At 44.7% G+C, this 25,956-nt stretch overlaps 1 protein-coding gene across 1 annotated transcript in view; it reads left to right on the plus strand.

The window, feature by feature from the left end:
* The window catches only part of Gabrb3 (gamma-aminobutyric acid type A receptor subunit beta3), a 234,693-nt gene that overhangs the window by 42,091 nt on the left and 166,646 nt on the right, over window positions 1-25,956 (plus strand). The gene's annotated exons all lie outside the window — the stretch shown is intronic.

Consider the following 25,956-nt stretch of genomic DNA (forward strand, 5'->3'; position numbering starts at 1 on the left):
TATGTGCATAGACCAACTAGAGGCAGGCATGATCAGTGTTCTCCAGGCCAGGGAGCAGATGCATCTGGACTCGCAATGATTGCGCCTCATTTGTAGGTTGTAGTGGCTTAAGAGCCTAGTGGAAGCCTCAAATCTGCAGGTGCTGGCAACTATATGTTTTGGTTTTTTTTTTTCTTATCAATACACACCTATATTAAAGTCTGACTATTAAATATGCACAGTTAGCTATTAACAACAATGGATACTAATAATAAAACCGTTATAACCATAACGTTAGAAAAGGTGTTTAAAACTTAGGAAGTCTTTGTTTCTAGATACATATTGCAGACATCTTACAAGCTAAGTTTCCTGTTGCACTAATTGTGTCAAGACGTGAGAGACCTAGAAAGACCACAGGAGCAAATGAGATTCAAGGACATTACCAAATTCAGTGTGCGATGCTAGTCCAGAAAGGTACCGCCCGTGGCATGCTCATTAAATTGGAATATGGCCTGTAAATTATTAATAATATGGTACTAATGGGGATTTTCTGGTTTGGATCATTTTATTTAATCAAGTAAAATGCTAATATTTGAGGTGGAATTTATCTTGCTGTTTCAGAGTCAGAAGCTTGTTTGAACATTTTTGTGTTGAGCATCAAAAAATAGCTGAAGTTATAATTAGTCCCTGTTCAGTTGTTTGAAACCACTCACAAGCCCACAGAAATCTAGACTGACTTCTGTTCGCTAGCAGGGAATCAAGTCGCTCTCCAGCTGTCCACTGAGTCCTTGTCCCAGGCACAGTAACAGGTACTGTGAGGACAGGCAATGGTAGAAGACAGGTTTGTTCTCCTGATCACTCAAGCCCGGGTGTGTGCCAAGTGACCGTGAGACCATCCCAGGCTGCAGTGAGTTAAAAGAGGAGCCATTGTCCTGTTCAACAAAGTTCGCTTTTAAAAGAGCAGGCGTTCAGAACAAGGGGCATTTAAAGGAGATGGGCAGAAGGCTCCTGGGCAGGAGGAGAGGGTGAACGAAGACCCTTGTCGTGAGCACAGGAAGCCTGACTGGATGAACAGTACCCGGGAGAGTAACACGACTTGCATGCAGATTGTGACAACTGAAGAAACATGTTTGTGTGTGCATGCATGCATGCATGCATGCATGCGTGTGTATGTGTGTGTGTGTTGGGGGTCCTGTAGATTGTTAAGGAGTTTGATTATGATCTTCTGGTGGGGTCTTAATATGGTGTTAATTTTTGTTCTGATGTGTTTACTGAGAAGAATTTCAGGGGACACTGGGGCACCTCTCTTCTCTAGGCCATTTGCTCAGTTCCCATTCACTCTACGAAAGGTCCACAGGGCCTCAGGGCCTCGGGAACCCCGGCACTCGGAATGCAGAGGGGTGAGGACCAGGCAATGATCTCCCCCTTCCCAGGCAGTTGTGTTTAGCGCTCTGCACATCACACTCCTGGTGGCACCGGCATTCCCCAGTTGAGCCTTCCACTTTACAAGCTGACAGTTCAGAACGCTTTGGTCAATGAGCTGGAGTGTCTGGGAGGTTCCGTGGGAGCAGGGGCAGTGGCTGCGAGGCTGAGGACTGGTTCACATATGCACATTGCTTCCTACCTTCGAGTTCAACTCAGCATCTATGTGCACAGACACCCATATTGTATGAAGACAATGGTTTCAGTTCCATACAAGCAGCTCATTCATTGCAAAACTATAGAAGATGAATGCCTAAATGTAGACTTTTTAACTAGCCTCAGCAGGGTTTAATCTAGTTAGCCCATACTCAGCATCATGGAGAACAAGAAAGCACCTTCAATAGGCAGGTGATAGCATCTGTTTGTGTTACTTAACCATAGGTCCACTTATTAATAGACTCATATTAATATATTATAGCATATTATATTAATATAATATAAAATATACATAATTAATATAAATATAAAATTTTTATAAAATATATATAAAATATGTTATGAGCTTGTAAGAAACAAGTGATGAAATCAGTTTGATGAATTTCTTCTGTAATCTGAGGGTCTCCTATATATTTTCGGTTATGTGTGCAAACCTCAATGTTTGCCCTGTCAGGCTTTAATCAGTGTACCTGCTCATCATGTAAAGAAGTTGAGGTCTTCTCAAGGGCCAGGTACGTGTCCTCATTACCATCCCCCATTTCCTCTATGAGAGTGTTGAGCTCTTTCTGGGCAGTGACCCTGGAGAGCTAGGAGTGCCTTCGAGGGGGCTTAGAGGCCCTCTTTAGTGTCACTGTAGACATTACTCCAAATGTCTGAAGGTAGAAGTTGGGGATCGTTATGAAAATGAAGTCACACATAAGGAGTGAGGGATGTAGTCTAGCTTAGTGCGGAGGTTATAGGTCCCTGAGACACAGTAGTGTGCCCCCAAAGACTGCAGCAATAATTGTAGTGCCGGGGAACCTGCAGGGCAACAAGGCCAGATGGACAAGTGGAGAGCAGTCTCACCTGAAGAAGTAGCAGGCCTTCCCACTAGGGTCTCCTTTAGCTAGTTAGCATAGCGGATGGCCTGGCCGCAGGCCTTGGCTCCCCACCCAGAATCAAGTGTTGACCATTGTTGTGTAAAAGCTGCTGGTGCTGCAGGAGACTCAAACTGGACATGGCTGATGCAAATGACCATAGGTGAACGAGTCAGCCACCTAAGGATCCTGATCAAGCCAAATCACAGGGAAAACAAAGGTGGTTAGTTTTAGTTTCTACATAGCATTGTTTGGTTTATTTTCCACCTGTGGTCTGTTTCAAAAACACGTTGACTAGCCCTAAGGGCTAACCAACCAGAAAGCTTCAGTGTCCGTATAAACGGCCAGCCCATGCCCCCTGCGTTTTAAAAACTTACCATTTAAAAAATGCTGATGGAAAGGAAAGGAAGCGAGCTAGGAACAAAGAAAATTACATTTATTTGAGTTAATTAAGACTGTAATCCTGGACAACAGAGATTCAGTGATCTGAAAAATGTGTTCTGAGACTTATAGATCGGTAGTGCCGTTTATCTCTTTAAACCCCGAGGAGGCTGAGAGTTATATCATTTGCTAGGAATCATGTTGGTGACGGAAAAGGGGGTTGGGGTATGTTCTCAGGCGGAGAGTTGTTGGGGAAGAATTTCCATGGTGTTCATCAGCAGAGGCTAGCCATATCTCAAAGGCCAGCTGTCACTGGAGATGGCCTCCAAAGATTTAACTGAATATGTTAGTGGCTTGCTGCACAGTGGCCTCCTGATTGTATTTTAAGTGCCCCAAACAAATGCTGTTCCATTTTGTTACTTCTTTTTTTTTTGGTTTTTCGAGACAGGGTTTCTCTGTGGCTTTGGAGCCTGTCCTGGAACTAGCTCTTGTAGACCAGGCTGGTCTCGAACTCACAGAGATCCGCCTGCCTCTGCCTCCCAAGTGCTGGGATTAAAGGCGTGCGCCACCACCGCCCGGCCCGTTTTGTTACTTCTTGACATAGATACAGGCCAGTGACCTGAAGAACTCCATGGTATAGCCTCGTGCTTCCGTCTTGTTGGATGAGCCAGGCCACCACCCCACCTAGCTGAATGAGACCTAACCTACCTGCTCATGAGTTCTCAAGGTTACTCTATCAAGTCTCCTGTCTCATGTTGAATATACTAGGGGACAGGGCAAAATATCTGAACAAAGAGAAAGGAAATGACTGAAATCACAGGAGGTTAATATACTTGAAATATGTAGACTGACTCACTCTTTAAACATTAGAGTGCAGTCCGATGCGAGGAATGTAAACTTCTTTTCCAAATGCTATTGAATGGATGGGAAACTGAGTAGGTGCAGAGCAAGTTAGATGAGCAATAGTCTGTGATGACATCTAGTAGCATTAATGGAACAAGTCATGGCCCACCTGTCTTTCTTCAATGTTTCTATTAAGACTTACAGAAATTCAGACTGGGCAGCTAGAAACTGTTCAGTTTCCTGGTATCTGGGCTGGCTCTTCTTGGAGCTTCCTGTGATGACTAACGATGCCCAACAGGGAGGCTTGGGCATTTGGGCTAGGTTGTGTTTCCATCCTTTAGTTACTAAGGCATAGGCTCTTCTCATCAGGGAAGCCAGAGAGGGAAACTGGTGTCCTCTCTCTCTGTAGTTTTTAGCTGGAGCAGACCCCAGCAATAAAAGACAGATAAGTTCCAAGCGGTCATGGCACATGCCTTTAATTTCAGTACTCAGGAAGTAGAGGCAGGTGGATCTCTGTGAGTTTGAGGCCTGCCTGGTCTACAAGAGCTAGTTTCAGGACAGGCACCAAAGCTATAGAGAAACCCCGTCTCCGAAAACCAGAGAGAGAGAGAGAGAGAGAGAGAGAGATAGAGAGATAGATAGATAGTTTAGTAGCATGCATATCTCATGTGTTTCTAGGAAATGCTTAGAAAATATTAAGTTTCCATCTGAGTCCACGGTGTCTCAGAATACAGGCTTATATACCATCTTCTCTGTAACAAATAATAAGGTAGGGGAGGCAGTTGAAGGAAGGTGTCAGGGAAGCAGGAAAACAAGGGTAAAGCTCTTCTTTTGGGGGTTCAGAGGATCCCTCTCTCCTGGTGCAAGGGGAAGAAGTCCTACAAACCCCCTGCCTCCCGAGTGCTGCGATTAAAGGCATGCACCGCCATCGCCAAGCGGGGCCTTCCTTGAGAGATGTGAATTTCTCCTAGGAAAGTTCTTTCTACTCTGTGTCCTCAGCCCTTCAAGCTAAGGACTTCCAAGTCATTTCTGCACCAGGGGCTCAGTCCTCAGCAGAGAGGAGGAAGGCGTTGCTCCGCTGATCTCTGACCTCACCCTCTAACAGCATGGGTAGCTCTTGGGTCCTGCCAGCATCCCAAGGAGACAGCTACAGACCTTGATGATGATAGCTGGCATTTATGCCAGTTACAAAGCCCAGGCACTGACTTCTTCATCAGGCTCTTGTTTTCATATATCATAGAGTGTTTTATTTGGTCTATGATGAAGTTGAAAACATTTGAATCTTTGGGGTTGGAAAATGCCACGTGCCATTGAATTTTTAGTTTCTCTGTTGTGGTATTTGCACGTTATCATCATTTCTCAGGTCTTCCTTCAAGTACTGTCTCAGTTTCCATCTCTAGGAGTTTTGCTTCCCTGGGAAGTCACTGAAGATATTCAGGGACTGTGTACATAGCTCACCATGTGTGTAAGATTTCAGAAAGATCAACTCTGTTCATGGCCCATGAATGGAGGAATTCTTAGTATTCCTAAGGAAAAAAAAATGTCTGTGCTCTAAGAAAAATCTACTATCTTTTGATGGAGGGTATCTCAGCGATGAAAAGTGATAACATTTGAAAATATTTGCCTGGGTGTCACAGTACTGTGAAGGCAGGTGTAGGGGGTTGTCTCTTCTTGCCATCAAATCTCAGTCACATTGAGTTTCCAAGTCAGGCTCGGTGATTGCAGTAGTGATCCCCAAGCCGGGAGAGAAGTCCTGACCAGAGGCAGCTGACATAGAAAACAGGAAATATGGATGCTGAAGACAGACAGGTTTGGGAATGGCCAGTCCGATTGTGATGCTTAACTGCTGGGTTCATGGCTCTATTTAACCCTTTCCTTCTCCTTCCGTCTATGGGATTTTGAACTGGTTTGTGTATCTCATCACAGGACATCCTGATAGCAGCTGGAACCAGTGGACAACCTGATTTATTTCATGTCTGAAATGGTTGTTGATATGGGATCATATGACACAGGAGATCAATACCTGATGCATTTTCAAACACTTTTGTGTCTGCTGCTGTGTGCTGTCTCCCTTAGAGGCTGAGCATTTGAAACTTAGCTTTCACACATGGATGTTGCACAATGGATCATGGTAAAATATGAATCCCATTTGGTCACTGAAAATGGTTGGAATCATATCATGGGCCCTGCCCTTCTCCTACAATGGTTTCGTTCCTGGTTTGAACTGTGGAATGGAAGCCAAGCTTATTCACCTGCAGAAGTGTCCACCAACTACAGCAGGGCCAGTCAGTATCTCTGCGGTTTTCTAGAATGATCTTTGCTTTGTAGCTGGCCCTTTAGCAGTGTAGCCTACGGTCACGGTGGCATTCCGTGTGCCCTGTGCTGAGAGCTTTATGGGTAGAATCGGAGCAGGGCGTTTGTAAACCTGCTGTGAACCCTGCAGTAAAGGACACAGTTGAACCTGATTCCTGTGTGCCTCGTCAGTGCCAAGTACGGTGTACACAGGCAGATGTGGACAGGGGCAGTCGTCTGGCAGTAAGCTGGAGCAGGGGCCTGGTGAAGGGGAAGGAGGGGGACTTTAAGGCAGAGAAAATAGCTTCTCCTTATTGGTGGGCAGTTGGGGGACAGAGTTGGGGGTTGACTGCCAGGGAGCATGTGTGGGTATGTGGGTGGGGGGAGCAGATGTGGGTCAGATCCATTCACATCAAGCTTGCAAGCTGTACCAAGATTGCCAAATTTCAGTCTGGGAGCACTGAGGTGTACAGCTTCAGGAATAAGGGGATTAAGTTGGCGTTTTTGGAGAATCCTGCTGGCTGCCTCCTGGAGGATGATGGATGGCGAACAGTGTTCTGAAATTTAAGGTAGTTACAAACATTCACGGACTCCTGCCAGGGAAGAAAGGCAGAACTGTTACCACCAGCTGAAGAATATCCGTGGACCAGTGCACAACTAAATACAAAACACACTGGACATTTTTTTTGCAATGTCAGCATGATTTCTAAATTAATACATGTGTACTATGAAGCTGTCCTTACTTGCCCATTACTCAATCTTGCTTTGTCCTGGGACTAGTTCTTCAGAAGAATATAGTCATGGTTTTGTTTTGTTTTGGTATATATACGACCAAGAACTCCCACAAGAGATGACCTAGCACCATGCTGTCATAGGATAATTTCAGGATCTTGTTTTTATTTTCCAGTGTAGTTGAAAGAGATGTATAGGTTTGCATAATCGAGAACTCAGCATAATTGGTGGGCAACCCTGCTTAGAACCCCTGAGAAATCTTTGCCTTTAGCATGCTTGGATGCACCTGTGGAACCATACAGATGCTCACTGAGCTAATGGAATACTACCTAGGAAAAATGAGACCCATCCCTACCTGTGAGAGGCCTCTACCTAACAGAATAGCAGGAGAGAACATGGCCAGGGAAAGTTCAACAAGCAGCCAAGAAGAAGATTAAAACCTGATATATATTTAGAGAGAGAAAGAAAGATCTTGGGGGTGTAGGAGAAAAGAATCTCCAGTCCAATTAACAGATCTGAAGGACATGTTAAAAACAATAACACAGAGTTCCAGATCTGAATGAGCCTTACTAAGTAGACATAATTCAGACTAGGGAGAAATGGGGAGTTTGGTATGACATCTGTAGTCATGTGTCGGATGCTAATGTCCCAACTTATATGTTTCTGGCACTTAAAAGTAATGTTTTGGTTGAGGATATTGGGAACAATGAAGGCATGAGGGGAGGGTTCAGAACATCAGAATGGGACACCAGAGCTGAGAGCCCTGAGTTACTATGTGGCATCTCCCTTATATTGGCATGTCATGAAGGTTATAGTAGTCACTGAGCAAATCAAAGTGCCATGATTTTGAACTTCTAGACTATAAAACCATGAGTTGAAAAAACTTTTCTATTTTTTCAGGTGCCTGGTCTATTGTGCTAGGTTATACAAACAGAAAATCAGGTATGAGAGTATCCCTTGTAGTCTGCAGCGTGCCTGGCAGGTTGACTGACTGAAGTGCCTAAATATGTGGTTAGCTCCATAATCACCCACACAGCCTTTGAGATCTTCCAGGATTAGAAGCTCACAGTGGCTGGCTAGTGGTGGTGCATGCTCTTGGGGGGCAGAGACAGGCAGATCTTAGCATTTGAGGCTAGCCTGGCTTACAAAGCAAGTTCTAGGACAGCCAGTGCTACACAGAGAAACCCTGTCTTGAAAAAGCAAGCAAGCAAACAAACAAACAAGCAAGCAAACAAACAAAAAAGAATCTCAGAAGTGGAGACATCAGAACTGAAAGATTCATGCAGTGTTCCTGGTGACCTTCAGAGTGCATGTTTTAGGAATTGAAGGTAGAAGAGGGTAACCATGGAGGGTCCCGGGGAAGATGGGATTTGCAAGTTGATGTGATCAAGCTGTGACGAGAAGTCAAGCAAGATTTGCTGGTAGGTTTCAAGGCTGGAAAAGTAGAGGGAGGATTTGATCTTACTTATTTGGAGATCTTGTGCATTGTCCAAGCTCTCTAGGCATTTGCTTCCCAAGACAGTGATGAGTATAAGTTATGATGGTGTGCCATTGACTGATGGTATGTCCTGGACTGATGATGGTGTGCCATTGACTGATGACGGTGTACTGTTGACTGATGATGGTGTACCATTGACTGATGGTATGTCTTTGACTGATGATGGTGTACCATTGAGTGTGCCATTGACTGATAATGGTGTGCCATTGACTGATGATGGTGTGTCATTGTCTGATGACTGTGTGCCATTGACTGACAGTGTGCTATTGACTGATGACGGTGTGCCATTGGCTGATGATATGCCATTGACTGATGATGGTGTGCCATTGACTGACGGTATGCCATTAACTGGTGACAGTGTGCCATTGACTGACAGTGTGCCATTGACTGACGGTATGCCATTGACTGATGATGGTGTGCCATTGACTGACGGACGGTATGCCATTGACTGATGACAGTGTGCCATTGACTGATGGTGTACCATTGGCTGATGGGATAAGTTTTGAGAATTTGCAGTTAGATGATTATTGTTCTTTGGTGAATACATGACTATAATTCTGTAATGTGTGCTGTTTGAAAAGCCACTATTGTACTAAAATGTTGGAGTGTGCTACATGGCTATGGTCAGTTCTTGGATGGTGGGACATGGGGAAAGGACTGAGTGTCTCCGATATGGTCTTGCCGAAGTGCAGTAGGAAGGGCTGGGAGACAGTTAAGTTTTTGTTTTCTCTGTGATGGTGAACTTGAATGCATCCTCATCAGCAATGTGCAGATTCTGATTATCCTTGCTTTGATAGACACCCTTTCATTACCCCTCAGGGAAGACGCCCTCTCTAGTCTAGCACAGCCTTCACAAGCACAAAACTTGGCCTGAGAAGATGAGCAAGTTGCATTCAGTTGCAACTTTAGGAACAAACCAATCATAGTCTTAGCCCTGTGAAGATGAGTATTTCCTGTTTCCTTCCCATGAGTTAGTATATTGATCTGCGGATGTGTAGCCGGAGCTGCATGGTTTTGATTAGGAGGCATGGGAATTCAACTAAAAACTCGCCTCCACACTGACTTGTGTTCTTACCATGGCCTGTTCCTAGTGCATTTGGGTTTTTGTATCTGAAAAATGACTCAAGATTATCACTTTGAGAGCACTCTGCAGAATGCTGAAGTTGTTCGTGGAGTAGCCAGTACTGGGCAGAGGAGATTTTAATAGTTATTAGCAGAGGGACCATTCCCACATATGGTAACAAAAGTCTCTAGACATGAGCACATTCGAAAAATCTGATTACCCACATGGGTATCACATCACCACAGGACTAATCGCAGCCACAGTGTGTGTACTGACAGCTATAATTCACTGCAACTTCTGTTCTTATCTCTAGAGAATATTCTGTGAGGTCAGTGTTAGTAAGAGGCTAAGGTTGGTAAACGGCCCTTATTTTATAGCGTTCAGCATAAAACACCAACCGCTGGCAGAGCCATCCAGGTGCTGACTTGGCACTTGAGGACTTATTGTTACAACTGTGCATCTCTGTGCAACTCAGATTGCATAGCTGAGATCTCCTGGAACGTAGTGCGTCCTCCAGACAGCTCCAGGAAGAAACATTTCTTGCTAGACACCCCACCAGACTGTCCCCTGTGCAAACTCTAGGGGTGCCTCTGAGAACCTTCCAGGCTCATAGTAGGCTTTGCCGCAGAAGCAGTGCCTTTAAGCCCTACCCTTTGATGCCTTCTCTGGGCTTTTCTGGCTTCTTTAGTAGCCAGCTCCTGCCTTCCGCTGTTTATACTTCCTGTATTCTCTTTTTTTTGTTTATTTATTTATTAAAGATTTCTGCCTTCTCCCCGCCACCACCTCCCATTTCCCTCCCCCTCCCCCATCAAGTCCCCCTCCCTCATCATCCCTAAGAGTAATCCGGGTTCCCTGCCCTGTGGGAAGTCCAAGGACCACCCACCTCCATCCAGGTCTAGTAAGGTGAGCATCCAAACTGCCTAGGCTCCCACAAAGCCAGTACGTGAAGTAGGATCAAAAACCCATTGCCACTGTATTCTCTTAATGGAAGACGATGGAAGCTTGCTCATCTGGGAGAGCAATGGCATTCTTTCTCCAGCTCACCTGGGTGCTACTTCTGAGGCACTTCACCTGGGTCCTCAGGGCCCTTCCCATGTGGCCTTCATCCACTCATGATCTTTTCATGTTCTTTGCACATATTAGACACTTTGCTTTTATACGTTTAGACCGCTGTGTAGCTAAGTGTGTTTTTTTCTCTGGCTCCCTTTTCGGTATGTGTTTTAGCATCTTGAGGTAGGTAATGGGTGTTTTTCTTTGTTCTTGAAATTTTCTAAAATTGTATGTGGGTTTCTTATTTGACCCTGAGTCCTGTTTACTAAGCTTCTGTGAGCCAAGGTTATTCCCAAAGCTTGTGACGATGACAGCAGGGTCAGGTGCTGGGCGTTGAGCTTCAGTCATCAGACTGAGTCTTCTGCAGGTTTTACCTATTCACCCTCAAACAGCGCTCTAAAGGTTGGGCCTCCCTTAGAGCTCTCTGTGGAAGGGAAGCTGCGGGCTGCAGTGGTTACGGAAATTGCCGAAGATATCCCACACATCCTCCTTGGCTGAGCTTTCTGGCTGTTGGAACAGAAAAGGACATGGTCATTACCTTTGTCCCTGCTGCTTGGATGTCTTAGAAGTTTCTTCTGGGCCACAGTCCATACATCAGTCATCTCAGCCCTTCCGCGACAAGCTGACCTCTAGAAGGCTCTTTCTGATCTAGACACCCGTGCCTCCTTGTCAGTTTCGGACTCTGCTGCAGTTGCAGCATCTCTGCTGTGAAGAGCCCTCGGGTGGATGCAGGATAGCTTCCTGCCGTACCAGAGCCAAGACAGTTGGTGCTGAAGTTGGGGCAGAGCATCCTCCTCTTCCTTCCCACTTCACGATGGAAGCAGTGACATCATACTCTTTGGAGCTGTACTCTGTCCCTTGCTAACCAACACTACCTGGTCCCTGCGATGGCTAAGAGCTCCAGTGATCATCTTTCTGAACCCTCCTTTGTCATTGGGGCCTCTTCCCCTACCTTCCAGACCACTCCTCCATGGTCACTTTTGGATCATCTCTCCTGCCACACAGCTGAACAACGCTGCATCCAGGCGAGCAGAGTCGCTCAGTTCCACAGGGTAACTTGACCGCCAGCATCATGGCTCAGGCCTCTGTACCTTCCCTCCTGTAGGTCTCCTCCTTCTCTTGCCCAACCTGTGTTCTTCATGGTGTCATTGTCCTCTCCATGGCTGTCCTGTGCACAGCCGCACAATCTATACTGTGAAAACATCAAAGAGGCTTCCACTTGTCCTCCCCCGGGCTGCCTTCTGGCCACTTCCTGGCTTCTAAAAATTTTGGCTCAACCCTAGTTCTTATCACAGCTGTGCCACCCTGGCCAGTCTCAGAAACTGAACATACTCTCACCCAGTTTAGAAGCAGGAGTCCTTTCACCACATCCTGGCTTTGGTCATGGTCTTCTTGGCGTCCTGTGTCCTGGTTGGTGTGGTGTGGTGGTTCTGAGTCTCGTGTCCTGGGACCAGCCTTCACTTCATCTTAACTGGTACTGTTTTCCTGCCCACTCGCTCAGCTTTGCTCCTGCTCATGTGTCTACTCTCTCCAGTTAAGCAATCTGCCATGATGGGAAAGGAAAAACCCTCTTCCCTGCCTTCCCAAGGTACAGTGCCCTGGCTCTCTGCTTCTCCTCAGCGTCTCATCTCCAATGTCACCAGCACACAGTTGACAGTGCTCCCACAGAAGACCAGCTATGCCATTTCTGAGTAACAGACTTGTACCAAATGAACACCAGGGCATTGGAACATTGTGAATGTACAGCGTACAACAACACTCCATTGGCGCCCAGCTCACTTCTCTCCGTAGTCCCGGTCAGAATCCGAGCGAGGCTGCCAGCTCCATCTGCACAGCTTCTGACTCCTCTCATGGTGCCTGTCAATCCCATGCCCACCAGCAGCTTCGTGGTCTCCGTCTGGATTGTATGTTTTTCTTCACTTCCCCTGCTCCTCACCCAGCAGGCAGAGGGAGCACTGCAAATCTATTTTCCCCTTGTCTTTCACAAGCCTCATCCTTCCATCCTTTGCCAGCTCCTCGTTCAACTCCCTGACCTCATCCAGTGTCAGCCTTTCCTTAATCCTGTGCTCCATCCTGGTGGGCTTTCTCATATCACACACACACACACACACACACACACACACACACACACACACACACGAACCTCTGTGTTTCTGAGTTTGCGTTTCTTCCCAGCATGCTCTGCTTCTAATTTGCACTCAGGATTCTCCTCAATATTCAAATACTGTATCCAGTTACCTCTTCCGTGGCTGCAATATCCTACAGTTTAAGAGCATCAAGATTATGGGATTTTTTGTTGATTGCCTTCTGTCCCCTCCCCCATCTGAACATGATTCACGGAGGCAGGTGGCTTATGGTGCTTACTGTTGCCATGACAAAGGAAACCATTTCTTTCCTCCCCACACCCGACAGCTCGCAGCCACAGCCCTGCTGTTGTCCTGGGATTCGCATTCCAGGGCCCAGAACAATGTGGAGTGGTGCTAGGCACTGGATGTGGGAGTTACTGTTGGCAAGTCTAGGCTAGCGCCTGTCACAACTGCTGTCACGAAACACGGCCAAGCGCGTCTCTTCTGAAAAGTATGGAGCAAATGGAAAATGACCTGCCGTTGCATCTGTCGTGAAGCTGTGGGATCTGTGACCCACACAAGTGTCTAAGTATCAGGGAGCTGGCAGAGAAGTCATCATGACATGGGGATATTTGCAGAGAAAGGGAGCGTCACCAGAAAATACATGTTCACTCCAGATCCCAAGTCAGTGAGCATCCTCATAAAAATGGAGTTCTTGGCCACCTTCAAGATGTTCTCAAAACATCTTTAAGATGTTTCTTCATCAGCACAGACAAAGAACACTGTTCCTGAAGGATTTATGGGAGAATCCATTTGGCTTCAAAACTGGCTCCATGATAGTGTGAATTATTTTTTCTGAAATAGATTTTTGGGAGCTTAGAGTATACCAACAGGAGTATAAGGTGTCGCCCCACCACAATCAAGAGCTCATGAGATATGAGTCAAGTCAGCGATAAAAGAAGTCTCCCAGGTTGACTGGGGCATGGGAGAAAAAAATACTCCATTGAAATGGTTTGGATCTTAAATAACTTCCAAAGACGTGTGCGAAAGAACGGGCTGTCAGCCAATAGTGAAACCTGTAGAAGTGAGGCCGGCTAAGTGGAAGGACAGTCAGTGTGGGCATTGTGGAAATGGCAATGATCCCTCAGCCCCTCCTCCCAGCTCCTTGTTTTCCAACTGCATGAGGCACGTGTGCAGTTTTGCCAGAGCATGCCTGTCTCTGTGGTGGGCCATGTCAATGTGGACTGAATGCTCCAAAACTCTGAGTCAAGCTCATCTTTCCTCCTTTACGTTGATCATCTCAGATACGTCATCACAGTGACAGAATCTAACACATCCTTTAAGTGAGGCAGGTCTCTAGAGATCTCCTGAGCAAACTGGGAGGGGAGGAGGGATGATAGAAGGGGAGTGGGGAGGAGCGAAGGGGAGGGTGGAGGAGAACATGAGGGGACAGGATGGTCGAGTTGGGGAAGGACAGAGAGGGAGAACAAGGAAAGAGATGTCTTAATTGAGGGAATCATTATGGGTGTAGCGAGAAACCTGGCACTAGGGAAATCCCCCAGAATCCACAAGGATGACCCCAGCAATAGTAGAGAGGGTGCCTGAACTGGCCTTGCCTCATAATCAGATTTATTAACTTTCATTATAGAACCTTCATCCAGTAACTGATGGAAGCAGATGCAGAGATCCATGGCTAAACACTGAGTCAAGCTCCTGGAGTCCAGTTGTAGAGAGGGAGGAGGGATCGTATGAGCAAAGGGATCAAGACCACGATAGGGAAACCCACAGAAACAGTTGACCTGGGTTAGCAGGTCACTGACCCCTGACTGACAGCTGGGGAGCCCGCATAGGACCAAAGTAGGCCCTATGAATGTGGGTGGCAGTTATGTGGCTTAGATAGTATGAAGGTCCACCAAAGGTGGAACCGGCATTTATCCCTAGTGCATGAACTGGCTTTTTGGAGCTCATTCCCTTTGGAGGGATATCTTGCCCAGCCTAGAGACATGGGAGAGCATTGGTCCTGCCTCAAATGGTGTGACAGACTTTGTTGACTCCCCATGAGAGGCTCCATCCTCTCTGGGGAGTGGATTAGGCGGGGATAGAGTGGGAGGGAAATGGCCTGAGAAGAAGGAGGAGAAATAAAGGAAACTGGGCTTTGTATGTAAAATAAAAAGATTGTTTTAAAAAAATTAAAAAAAAAGCAGATCTTGTGCTTAGGAGTAGAAGGCCAACACAAAAGAGACTACGTGGTGTGTGCGCGTGAGCATGTGTGTGTGTGCATGTATGCATATGCTTTTTTGTTTATTTTATTCACATAATTAAAATTTCTAGATTATATTTTTATTAATAAAAAATTTTTAAAAATCATTTTTTCTCCTCTCCTAACTCCTATCAGATCCTTATTATCTCCTTACCAACCCAACACTGTATTCTTTATTTAAAAAAAAAAACACAAAACTCAAAGACAAAAAATAAAACAAAGACACAAAAAATAAGATAAAAATGAAAAAATGAAGTGAAAATTGCATAAAACAAAACTCCATGAACTTTGTTTCATGCGAATCAATTACTCTGATGCATGTGGTTTGTCTGCCCTGAAGTGTGATTGATATACCCAGTGACACTCCACCGGAGGACACATATTTTCCCTTTAAGAAAGAGAAAGAACATAAAATTAGATGGGTAGGAAAGAGATATGTTCTGAGAGAAATTGGGGGAGAGAAAAAATTATGATATAAATATATTGTGTAAAAATGTTTTAAAATTAGAAGAGAGAGAGAGGACAGTTAACTGAAAAAGAAAATTTCAAAAGATATCGCTAATTAAAAAATATGTGTCCAGCATCACAGAAAATGACAACATTATAGAGATCAACAGATTATGGGGTGCCTAACCCTAGTGAATACATGGGCATCGAAACCTTTGACCCCCATGGCTAGAGAACACTGAGGAAGAAAGAGGCTGTAGAAAGATGCTGAGAGCCAAAATGCCAGGAAATCTGCTGTGGAACATGCTCTCAAAGAAACGGCTGTGAAGATAAGCCTGAACCAATAGCAAAGATCAACGGCCATACTAATATGGAAGGGGGAAGATTTGAGGGATCCCACTTTATAGAGAAAGAACTTTAAGTGACTCTTACAGCCTGAAGGGAAAAGAATTAGCCCCTCCCAGACATGAGTTCCCTTTTGGTTGCCCTATGCAGAGTGGCTATCCTTGAAACCATATACACAACAACAACAAAAACAGACACAGAAGTTCCATTTATATATTTGCATAAACATATGCATACATGTGTAACAAATATAATCACAGAAAAAGAGACTATAAACTTGAGAGCAGAGGGTATGGGAAGGTTTTTCCAGGGAGGGTAACTGGAAGGGGCTAAAGAGAGAACAGGGGACAGGGAAGTACTGTAATTCTATTTCAATTTGAAACATTTAAAAATGTTTGGCCAGAATAAAGAAATTTATAGCTTTTAACTCAATTACATAAATAACCTAGTTGAAACTTGGACAACATGTTAGATCAATAGTTTTCTGAAAGTTTAGCAATGATATGAGTTGGCATCCTGTGGAAACCCTGGACCCTTCAGTTATCACTAGTGGGACTAGAAACTGGTAGACATTTTGGAGTTTAGTTTGACAACTTCTTAATAACTTAAACATAGATTTGCCATCTGATCCAGCAATTCCAACTTTCAAATATCTTCCCAGGAGAAAGGCAGAGGCATGCCCACACAAGCACCTCTCTGCAAATGTTGCCAGCATTATTCATCAGTGGTACGGTGGAAACAACCCAAGTGTCTATCAGCGAGTGGAAGAGCAAGCCAATGGGACTGACTCGTGTTCTTTAATGCTGCTTGGAAGTGGAGGGAGAGCCTGTGCGAAAACATTGCTCATGAGTCGTTGGAAACTTTGCTAAGGGAAAGAGCTAGACATCAGAGATGATGCAGTGTTGCACGGGTTCTACTTGGTCTTAATCATAAAATCCGGGAACCAGACATTTGGGCAAATGCTGAAAGATCATTGAGAGAAAAGAGCAAACCACAGCCAACTCTTGCCTTGTTAACTCCTCAGCCAAGAAAGGGCTGAACTACTGTCTCCTTCTGCCTTACATTCCTCTCTTCACCCAGCCATATCACTTCCAGTCTGTCCGTACAGTCCTCCAGATCTCTATGGTTAATGAGTGGCTAGATCTGCCCTCTGATCTTCAGCCGAGCTTTATTTGTTTGGGTACAAACAAGATATCAGCACAATGTAGAGTGTGATTCCCTTCACACAGAGGCAGTAAATCTGTATAGAGAGATGAGTGATCAAAACTTGCCTAAGTCCACAAAGTGGAAACACTAAAATTTTGCTTAAAGAACCTTTTTTGTTATGTCTGACTGCATACACATACTAAAAAAAAAAATCACTAAACTTTATTCTTAGGATTGATAGTTGTGATGTGCATAAATTATGCAGCAGTTTATTTTATAAAGGTGAAAAATCCACATCTTTCCAGGCATGAGAATCAACAGTATTTTAATCTTATTTAGGAACAAAGAAGAAAATATCAGAATGTGTAAGATCAATGATAGCAACATTTAATACATATTAATCTTATGCACGTGTTGTCTGTTTAACTGATGCTAGCATTTAGATTTCAATATGGCCCCAGGGGCCTGTGTGCATCAAGTGTGGTGACCAGCTGTTGCTACTGTTGGGAGGCAGTCGGCGTCCCGAGGAGGGCAGGGCATAGTGACAAGAAGCTAGATCTCCTGGGGTAGTCTTCTCCTTTTCCTATTTCATTTCCTTCTTTGAAGTTGATTGTCCCAGGTGTCTTCTCACGATGGCAGAAAGTTGACCCTCCCTTCTCCATCCTACCAGCTTGCCTATGCAATGGGTACTATCACCTCACCCCTAGACAAGGGAGATGAGGTCTAAGGGAACCTAAGTGCTCAGGTTGGTAGAGTCAAAATGGAGACACCAGCAGCAACAGGATGATCTAGCCCTCCGCAGGGCATTCACATGAACTGTTGTCTATTTAATAATCAAACGTTCTTGTAATGGTGTTCTCTGTAGAAAATAGCTCCTTACTTTGGAGTTGCAGCTAAGATTCCTTCCAGGGAAGACAGAAGCAGCATTTACTCCCACTTACAATTCCAATGATAAACCAAGTTACATTCCACCAAAACTCCATCTGAGGAACCAATGAGTTTGTTAGGCTTACTTATAAAATGACAGGTGTAGGTTTATGGGCAGAAAGATGAGTGACTTTAATAAAGTAGCCACACTGGGATATATACATGCAACATGCATGGTGATTCCCTCATGGCTGGATAGATGGCGCCCCTGACCTTGTCTTTTCCCACCTATGCTCCAGACGCCTCATCTGTACTATAGGTCTTCCTAAAAGATGTTGAGGCCAAGTGTAATAAAGGCAGAATTGCCTACCACCAGTTGGAATAGTAGGGCTGGATACTCAGTGAGGGTCTCCTGACTCTCTCTACCCCTTCCTCTAATAGAACGGACCAAGAGTCAACAAACTCAGTGATGACGATCTTTGTTACAATAATCTTTTGTGAAAAGCCTTAGCTAAACACTTGAAGAAGGTAGCAGTGTGTTTCTGTGGATAGTCCTGTACAATCAAGTCCTTCTTCTGGTTCTCATAAGAATCCCTGAGCACTGGGCAGGTAACCTCTCACTCTGAACTTGCTTCCCCCAACTGCAGTGAGATGCTGAACCCTCATGCCATCTCCTTAGCTGCTCTGGTTCTGGAGCACGGTGGCTGTGGGCAGCGTGTGTGGAATTTCTCTTCCTACAGACCACAGATGAGGAGAAGGGAAACAGAAGATTATACAAAAGAGCAATTACTGCAGTGATGACCTGTGATTGTAAACACAGGCACGGCAGGGGGAATGTCCAGGAAGCCCTGGGTTGACAATATGGCCTACTTGTTGCAAAGCCATCCACCAAACCTGCCGTTGGAGGGAACTAAGTTTAGAAAATCATCTCTACCCTCTTGCGGGAGAGAAAAGTACCATGCTTGGTGGTGGTGGTGGTGGTGGGATAATGACCCATCCCTGGTACTGAATTGCCCCTGTTTCATCACAGAGGCCTTGTGAGGACCACCACCTGAGCTTTAAACCCTTCCAGAACACCTAGGGCACAGCACTGGACTTTCTGTCTTTTTTTTTTTTTCTTAGAAACTCAGGCTCATTTCAAATCTTGTCAAATTTATCCTCAAGGAACCCAGAGAGACCTCCTCCTCTGCTTTACATCTCTCTTCTCTTTAGGCTTCTTTCCGACGACAGAGACACTCTTTCCATGCTCCATGTCACTCAGAGTCTCCAAAGCCTCCTACTTCATCCAGATTCTGCTCCACCACAAGGCTCAGCAAAGCTGCTACATCTCCAAGCCTGTCTCAGGGTCCTGAGTCCAGTTCTTACTTAAATCTCTGGAGAACATTCTCCTCTCAGGGCCTGTCCCTCAGATCTAGTTACCTCAGGAGTGCCTATCCCTATTCTCTATCATCCTCTTGATCCTGATACACACGATGGCCTTCTCTAAGGATGACCAAGCATTTATAATGGCTCATACAAACCGGTCCATCTGGGACTTTGCCATCATTCTAGCACTGAATCTTCTGACTATCATGGTCTCCTACTTCATACACACCACCTGGAACCACGATAGGGGCCTGGGTCTGGAGATTAAAAAACACAGAGAGACATGGTCACTCTTCAAACAAGAATGCCAATTTTTATTCTAGGGCAGCTTATATAGGACTCTCCTTGACTAATGGCCACGCCCTAGCTTTCAGGATTTTTCAGCTGCAAGCCCACCAGAAACCACTCCCGTGCCCTCAGGAACTCACGAGGCTCCCAGAGCCCAGGGCAGCTGCAAGCACAGGAAAACAAACTGTTTGCTCCAGAAGGCAAGGGGTCGTAGAAAATTCAGGATCTGAGGTTCCATAGTCCCCAACAGTCAGGGGTCTTAACAATGATCTGGTGTGGGAGACTTCGGTAATCAGACCATTCTTAAGACTCCTTAACAATGGCTACAGGATGCATTATGAGTTTTCTCCTGCTCTCAAAAAAGTCAGACTCAGGGGGTGTCCTGTTGCCTCTTTCTCCCTTTTCCTCTTTATCACCTGCATCCCCAACAGATTCTAGTTTTGGGAGTTCCAGGATGGGGTCTTTAACACAGATCTGCTCTGGGATCTTTAACCTTGGCCCCTAGCTGAGGGAAGCAACAGCTCTCTCTATTATCTAATTGGAATGCTAGATTGGAGGCTAACACAGAGGATCCCTAGCTCTTTCTTGTGGTAGTTTCTCCCTTACACCTGCAGTCTCCCTCCAGGCTGCTACCTGGTCCTCAGCTAGCTCTCTCATTTCGCACAGCAATGACCAGGTTGCCTCTACAGCTCCTTATTTATCCCTGTGCCCCGGATGCACTCGCTACTCTCGAGGCTTGTAATAAGTATCTTCTTTAGATTTTCCAGCTATTCTCAAAGCATCACCATACATCCTGGGTTGACCCTACTCATTGGGCAGGCATGCCATGTTATACAACACAGAAAAAGAATGCCATCCGATTTCTCCCCCAGGATCCACTGCCCAGCTGGTCTCACCTTAGTTACACATCTCACTACTCTCTGTACATTCCATGTCCTTGGCACCACTCCTGCAAGCTTTAAAGGGATAAACCACCATGCCAAAATTCTGTTTGCAAACGTCCCTTTTCTACACTTTTGTTTCTGTTGTCTGTCTCATTCTGAGTATCATCCTAGCACTTCCACATCCTGCTTAAATTCTTTCCTAAGGAGACACAGACAATGTCTTGAGTCCCTATGACAAACTGAGGTGTGATTTCAACAAATTCAACAAATGCCACTTTGGGGAACTGATGACTTCTGTAGGTTAACTTACGAGGAGTGGATAATGGGTTATGGGGAGGAGCATGGGTGACCTTAAAAGATCCACACTGGAAGGTCTGCACCTGATGTCGATGACGATTCCCCAGGGCTGTGTAGATGGGCTCCCCCTTCCCAAGACCTTTCCCACGTGCATACTCTAGCTCTTCCCTGGAATCCTAAGCCCACAGGCAATTACTGCAGAATTGTAAAGAAGCGACTTAGAGGAGTGGCTGTGTCCTCCGGGTTCCATGCCCCACCCCCGCGTACCCCCTACTTCTGTCATGAAACATCAGCAACCACTGAATCCAGCTATGGTTATTTGTGAGAGGCCCAGCTGAATCCCTGAGGTCGACAGCAGTGTGGCTTAGAGGAGAGGCTCACACAACAGAGGAGTCTCACGTCTATCGTCTCTAAACGGTTTCCTTGCTGCCATGCTGCCCCAGTGCCCGGACTTGCCCTTCCCAATCATCCATTACCAGTAGCCATATCTTCACTCCAGGGTTGCTGCCCAGCTCCTCCCCGTCTCTCTGCTCATGCTTCTAGAAGGCAGCCAGCATGTAAAACAATCTGGCATCCTCTTCCTATGGATAAGAGCTCTAGAGGAACACAAACAGCTTCTTTTTCATAGACCATCTTTTAGAAAAAAAAAAGTTTCAAGATTGAATCCTAATGGAGTCACAGATTTGGTCATTTCCTGGGATATTATTTTCTCCCCTCTCTGCAGTTCTTCCATGTAGTACAACTAACTCACCATTGAAATGTTTTCTGTTCAGGTTGTCCCCACAAACCACCTACTTGCAAACCCCAGGGGCGTTTTGGAATCCTCACAGCAGCTGACTCCTTGGTTTATGTCATCTAGCTCAGACTGTGTCTGTAGACACTCCATGGGGCCGCGGCTCCACATCTCAATGGTACCATTTCCCATTATCACTCTGTGTTCTCTCCGGAACCACCGTCTCAGATGGAAACTCGGTCCAGCCTCTGTCTCTTGCCCTCTCTTCAACCAAGGCTATAATTAGAGTGACTCTATCTTAGCTACTTCTGAAGTCTTTATTCTGCATCTGTCCTAGCTGCCCCTTCTTTTCTGTGCTACTGGAGAATGAAGCCAGGGCACTGTGCATATTAAGCAATTATTCTAAACCAGAGGTTTCATTATGGGAAATCCTACCATTTCCATCCAACATCTTCCATTTCTTGTATATACTATGTACCTCAATTATTTTCCCTATCTCCCTATCTCCAGTTTTTCAGTACACCATCCATGCTGAAAATACCCTCTCCACTAGTCTTACCGCATGGCTTCTTGTTGTGGTATGACTGTGTCCTCTGGAAATACATATGGTGAAACAGAGTCTCCAGAGCCAAGTGTTAGTGAACTTGAAGGTAGGGCTGCTGGTGTAATTAGTTAAGATGAAAACTCACATAGTGGCTTTTGTGACTTTAGAGGAAGAGGTAAAAGGTTGGGGAGATGGCTCACTAAGTGAGAGCATTGGCAGCGAAAGTAAGGGGCCCTGAGTTCAAATCCTTTGCACCAATATAAAAACAGAACATAGCCACCTGTGCCATCCCATGTGTTTGTTTTGTCTTGACATGCAATTGCCTCTATCAAGTTATGATGCAGAAAACACAAACAGCAGAAACACACCCCTGTTACCTGATATTGGCAATATCTCTGAACTTAATAAACCACTACTGTTTATTAAGTACTTAACCTTAAGTATTTTATTATAGTAATAGAAAAAGAACGAAGACACAGACATATAGAAAGTAGTGAGGTCACATCTGTCTCTAAGTAGGAACCTCACCTCTGGTTTTCAATGCTCTGTTCTCTGGGCAGCCTGTCTGAGAGAGAGGCTTTCTCCTCTATAGTACTATAGCATCTGACACACATTTGTCAAACCCTCATTTCTGTATATTTGTGCATTTTTCTTCTCCGTTTTGGAACTGTTGAGAGTGTCTCTAAGGTAGAAACTGCATCTACATCTTTCTTTGTATTTCTGACATTTGGCACCTTCATTATCTCAGAGTTGTAGCTTGAGCCCTGCTTCTCAAATACCCACCTCCATTCCCTTCTAAACTTCCACTCCAACCTCCACTTCCCATGACTCATTCAGTGTAAAGGAGGATGGGTAGGAGGCTGCTCTAGTTTGGGCATAAAATTATCATTAAAGTTACCGGTACTGGACTTGGTCTCCAGCCAGGTACTAATGAGAAGTGGTGATTAACAGCAGGGCCTGATGGGAACTCTTCAAATTACCAAACCATATCAAGAATTATAGGACCCCCTCCTCTTCCTCTCTTCTATTGCTCACTGGCTTGTGAGTAGCTTTGCCCTGCTGTGTGTCTGTTTCAGTCATGGTGTGTCCTGCCTTCCCACAGGCACAAAAGCAGTCAAGACAATTGCCCATGGACTGGAACCTCTAAAATGTGAGCCACAATAAACCCATTCTCTTATAAGTTATTTGAAGTATGTCTAGCGTGGAAAAAGTGATGACCGTACCTTCCAAATTTGTACCCCGGTTTCCAGAACTCGCTGAAGATAAAGGATGGTGGTGGCAGTCTGAGAAGCCCTTCTGTTTTCATGCAGACATGAAAACATGTAGACATATGTATACTATGCACTGGCTGAACAAAACTTTGTTGCTCTGTCAAGAAACGCATGTTCACTGGTGCAATAGCGGCGTGACTGTTAGTGGGGTAACCAACTGCTTTCTGATCAGATTTCAGGCCTGCTCCACAGCAGGAGGGAATTGTTTCTAATAACTGTCCCTGTGGTCCAAAGCAATGTTGTAGGAGTTTGGGAGGCTCTAGGCTCTCATCTACCACTGTAATTTTACTAAGTAAACCTGGTCATTTGCTTTGTACTTTTTACCTTTTTCATTTGTTTTGTTTTAATGTTGTTTAATTATTGAATACCTTGACATAACAGAATGAAAACCCAACAGAAAATTTACTGTGCTTACTTATGCATTATAGATAGCCCAAGTGTCACTGAGCACGTCCTCCTTTATGACATTCTGATTATTTCCCTTCATGTTCAGTTGGTATCATATGAAATGTCACTAAGTGTTAAATTTTTCTGTGAATTTTGATGCATGTCCTTGAAACTTCATTTTATTTTTAAAAAAATCTTTATTCTTCTCTCATACATTACATGCCAACCACAGATGCCCCCATCTTCACTCATCCAAGTCATCCCTCCTCCCTTCCTTTATTCCCCAGCCAGATCCACTTGTACTCCATTTCCCTTCAAAAAAGAGCAGACCCCTCCCCCCCAGGGATAAGTCATTGAACATATCCTAACAGATTCAATAAGACTGACGCAAACTCTCATAGCAAGGCTGGTTGAGGCAACCCAGTAGGAGGAAAGGGGTCCCAAATTCAGGGACAACTCAGAGACACCCACCACTTCTATTTTGGGGAGCCCCACAAGAATACCAAGATATGCACCCATAATATGCAGAGGACCTAGCTCAGACCCACACAGGTCCATGTTTTTCCCTTTGGTCTCTCTAAGTCCTTATGAGTTCTGCTTAGTTGACTCTGTTACCTTTGTACTCTTGGTTTCCTTGACCCCTTTGTCTCCTACAATACTTAACCCCCTCTTCTGAGTGGTTCCTTTGGCTCACTGGCTTCTCCTACTGTTTTCCTATGAGTCTCTGCATCTGATTCCATCAGTTTCTGGATGACATCCCTCTTTGAGTATAGCAGAATATCATTAGGAATCATTTCATTGACTTTTTTTGTCAGTCAGGTTTGGTTCTATCCTGGGTCTCTGGGCTGTTCTATCTCTGGTTCCTGGACACCCAGGCTGTGTTAGAGCTGGGGCTCAAATTGGGCCAGTCATTGGTTGACCACTCTCTCAAGTTCTGCCCCACTTTCATTACCCCAGCACATATTGTAGACAGGACAGATTGTAAGTAGAAGGTTTGTGACTATCATGAGATCCCAGTACCACTGCTAGGAGCCTTGCCTGGTTATAGAAGATGGCCATTTTGGGCACCATATCCCCCATTACTAGGAGACTTAGCTAGGGTCACTCTTGTAGAGTTCAGGAAGTTTCCACTGCAATAGGTTTCTACATTGCTCTTCCCATATCCCACAATTCCAGTCATCTCTGCCAGTACTCTTTCCTGATTTTTTTTAAAAATAAAGCATTTATAAAAACACAATGGAAAAAGAAAACATCTTCAACAAATGGTGCTGGTCTATCTAAATAACTGCATGGATAGGAATGCAAGTTGATCCATATCTATCCCTGTGCACAGAACTCATGCCCAAGTGTATCAACAAATTCAGCATAAAACCAGACACACTGAAGCTAATATAAGAGAAAGTGGAGAATAGCCTTGAATTCACTGACACCATAGACAACTTCCTGAACAGAATAGCAGTAGTGCAGGCTCTAAGATAAACAGTCAACGAATGAGATCTCATGAAAATAGAAGCTTCTGTAAGGCAAAGGATCCCATTATTAGTACAAAATAGCAGCCTACAGAATATGGAAAGATTTTCACCAATCTTACATCTGACAGAAGGCTAATATACAAAATATATAAAGAACTCAAGGAAATAGGCATCAAAAACCCAAATAATTCAATTAAAAATGGGTAGAGATCTAAATAGAAAATCCTCAATGGAAGCATCTCAAGCAATCAAAGAAATGCTCAACATTTAGAAATCAGGGAAATGCAAATCAAAACTACTTTGAGATTCCATCTTATACCTGTCAGAATGTCCAAGATCAAAATTACAAAATTAAATACAACTCCTGATGCTGAGGATGTAGAGCAAGAGGAACACTCCTCCGTTGCTAGTGGAGTGCAAACTTGTACAGCTGCGTTGAAATCAATATGGAAGTTTCTCAGAAAACTGAGACTCAATCTACTTCATGACCAGGCTACACCACTCTTGGGCATCTGCTCAAAGGATGCTCCATCTTATCCCAAGGACACTTGTTCAACCATGTCCACTGCAGCTTCATTCCTAATGGGTAGAAACTGGAAAAATTTGTAGATTTCCATCAATAGAAGGATGGATAAAGAAAATGTGGTACATTTACACCATGGAGTATTACTCAGCTGTTAAAAACAATGACATCAGGAAATTTGAAGGCAGGTGGATGGAACTAGAAAAAAAATCATACTGAGTGAGGTAACCCAGACCCAGAAAGACAAACATGGTATGTACTCACTTATAAGTGGACATTAGTTGTTAAGTACAGAATAACCATGCTGTGGACCACAGACTCAGAAAGGCCAAGTAACAAGGAGGGCTGGGGGTGGGGGCAACAGATCTCCCTAGAAGGGAAATTAAAATAGATTTTATGGGTGGACTTGGGATGGGTGGGAATGGGAACAGGAGGGATTAAACTAACTTTTAAAGATACATATTTATACTCAGAGATGAGTACTGCTCTTAGCTTTGGTCAGAGAATCTTCTAATTTTCAGTACGCAGTAGTTAATGCAGATTTATAACCTATTGAACTACTTAGACTAAGGGATTGTTGTGTGCTCAGCCATAAATGGGACATCTGTATCACCCCTAAATCAAGGTTTAGGGAATATACTGGAAAAGAAGTCAGAAATGACTTAAGAGCTGGAGGATGAGATGGAATATTGTGAAAAACTATTTTCTGGACATGGCGTAACTGCTGT

The sequence above is a fragment of the Chionomys nivalis genome, chromosome 23, assembly GCF_950005125.1.
Source record: "Chionomys nivalis chromosome 23, mChiNiv1.1, whole genome shotgun sequence".
NCBI lineage: Eukaryota > Metazoa > Chordata > Mammalia > Rodentia > Cricetidae > Chionomys > Chionomys nivalis.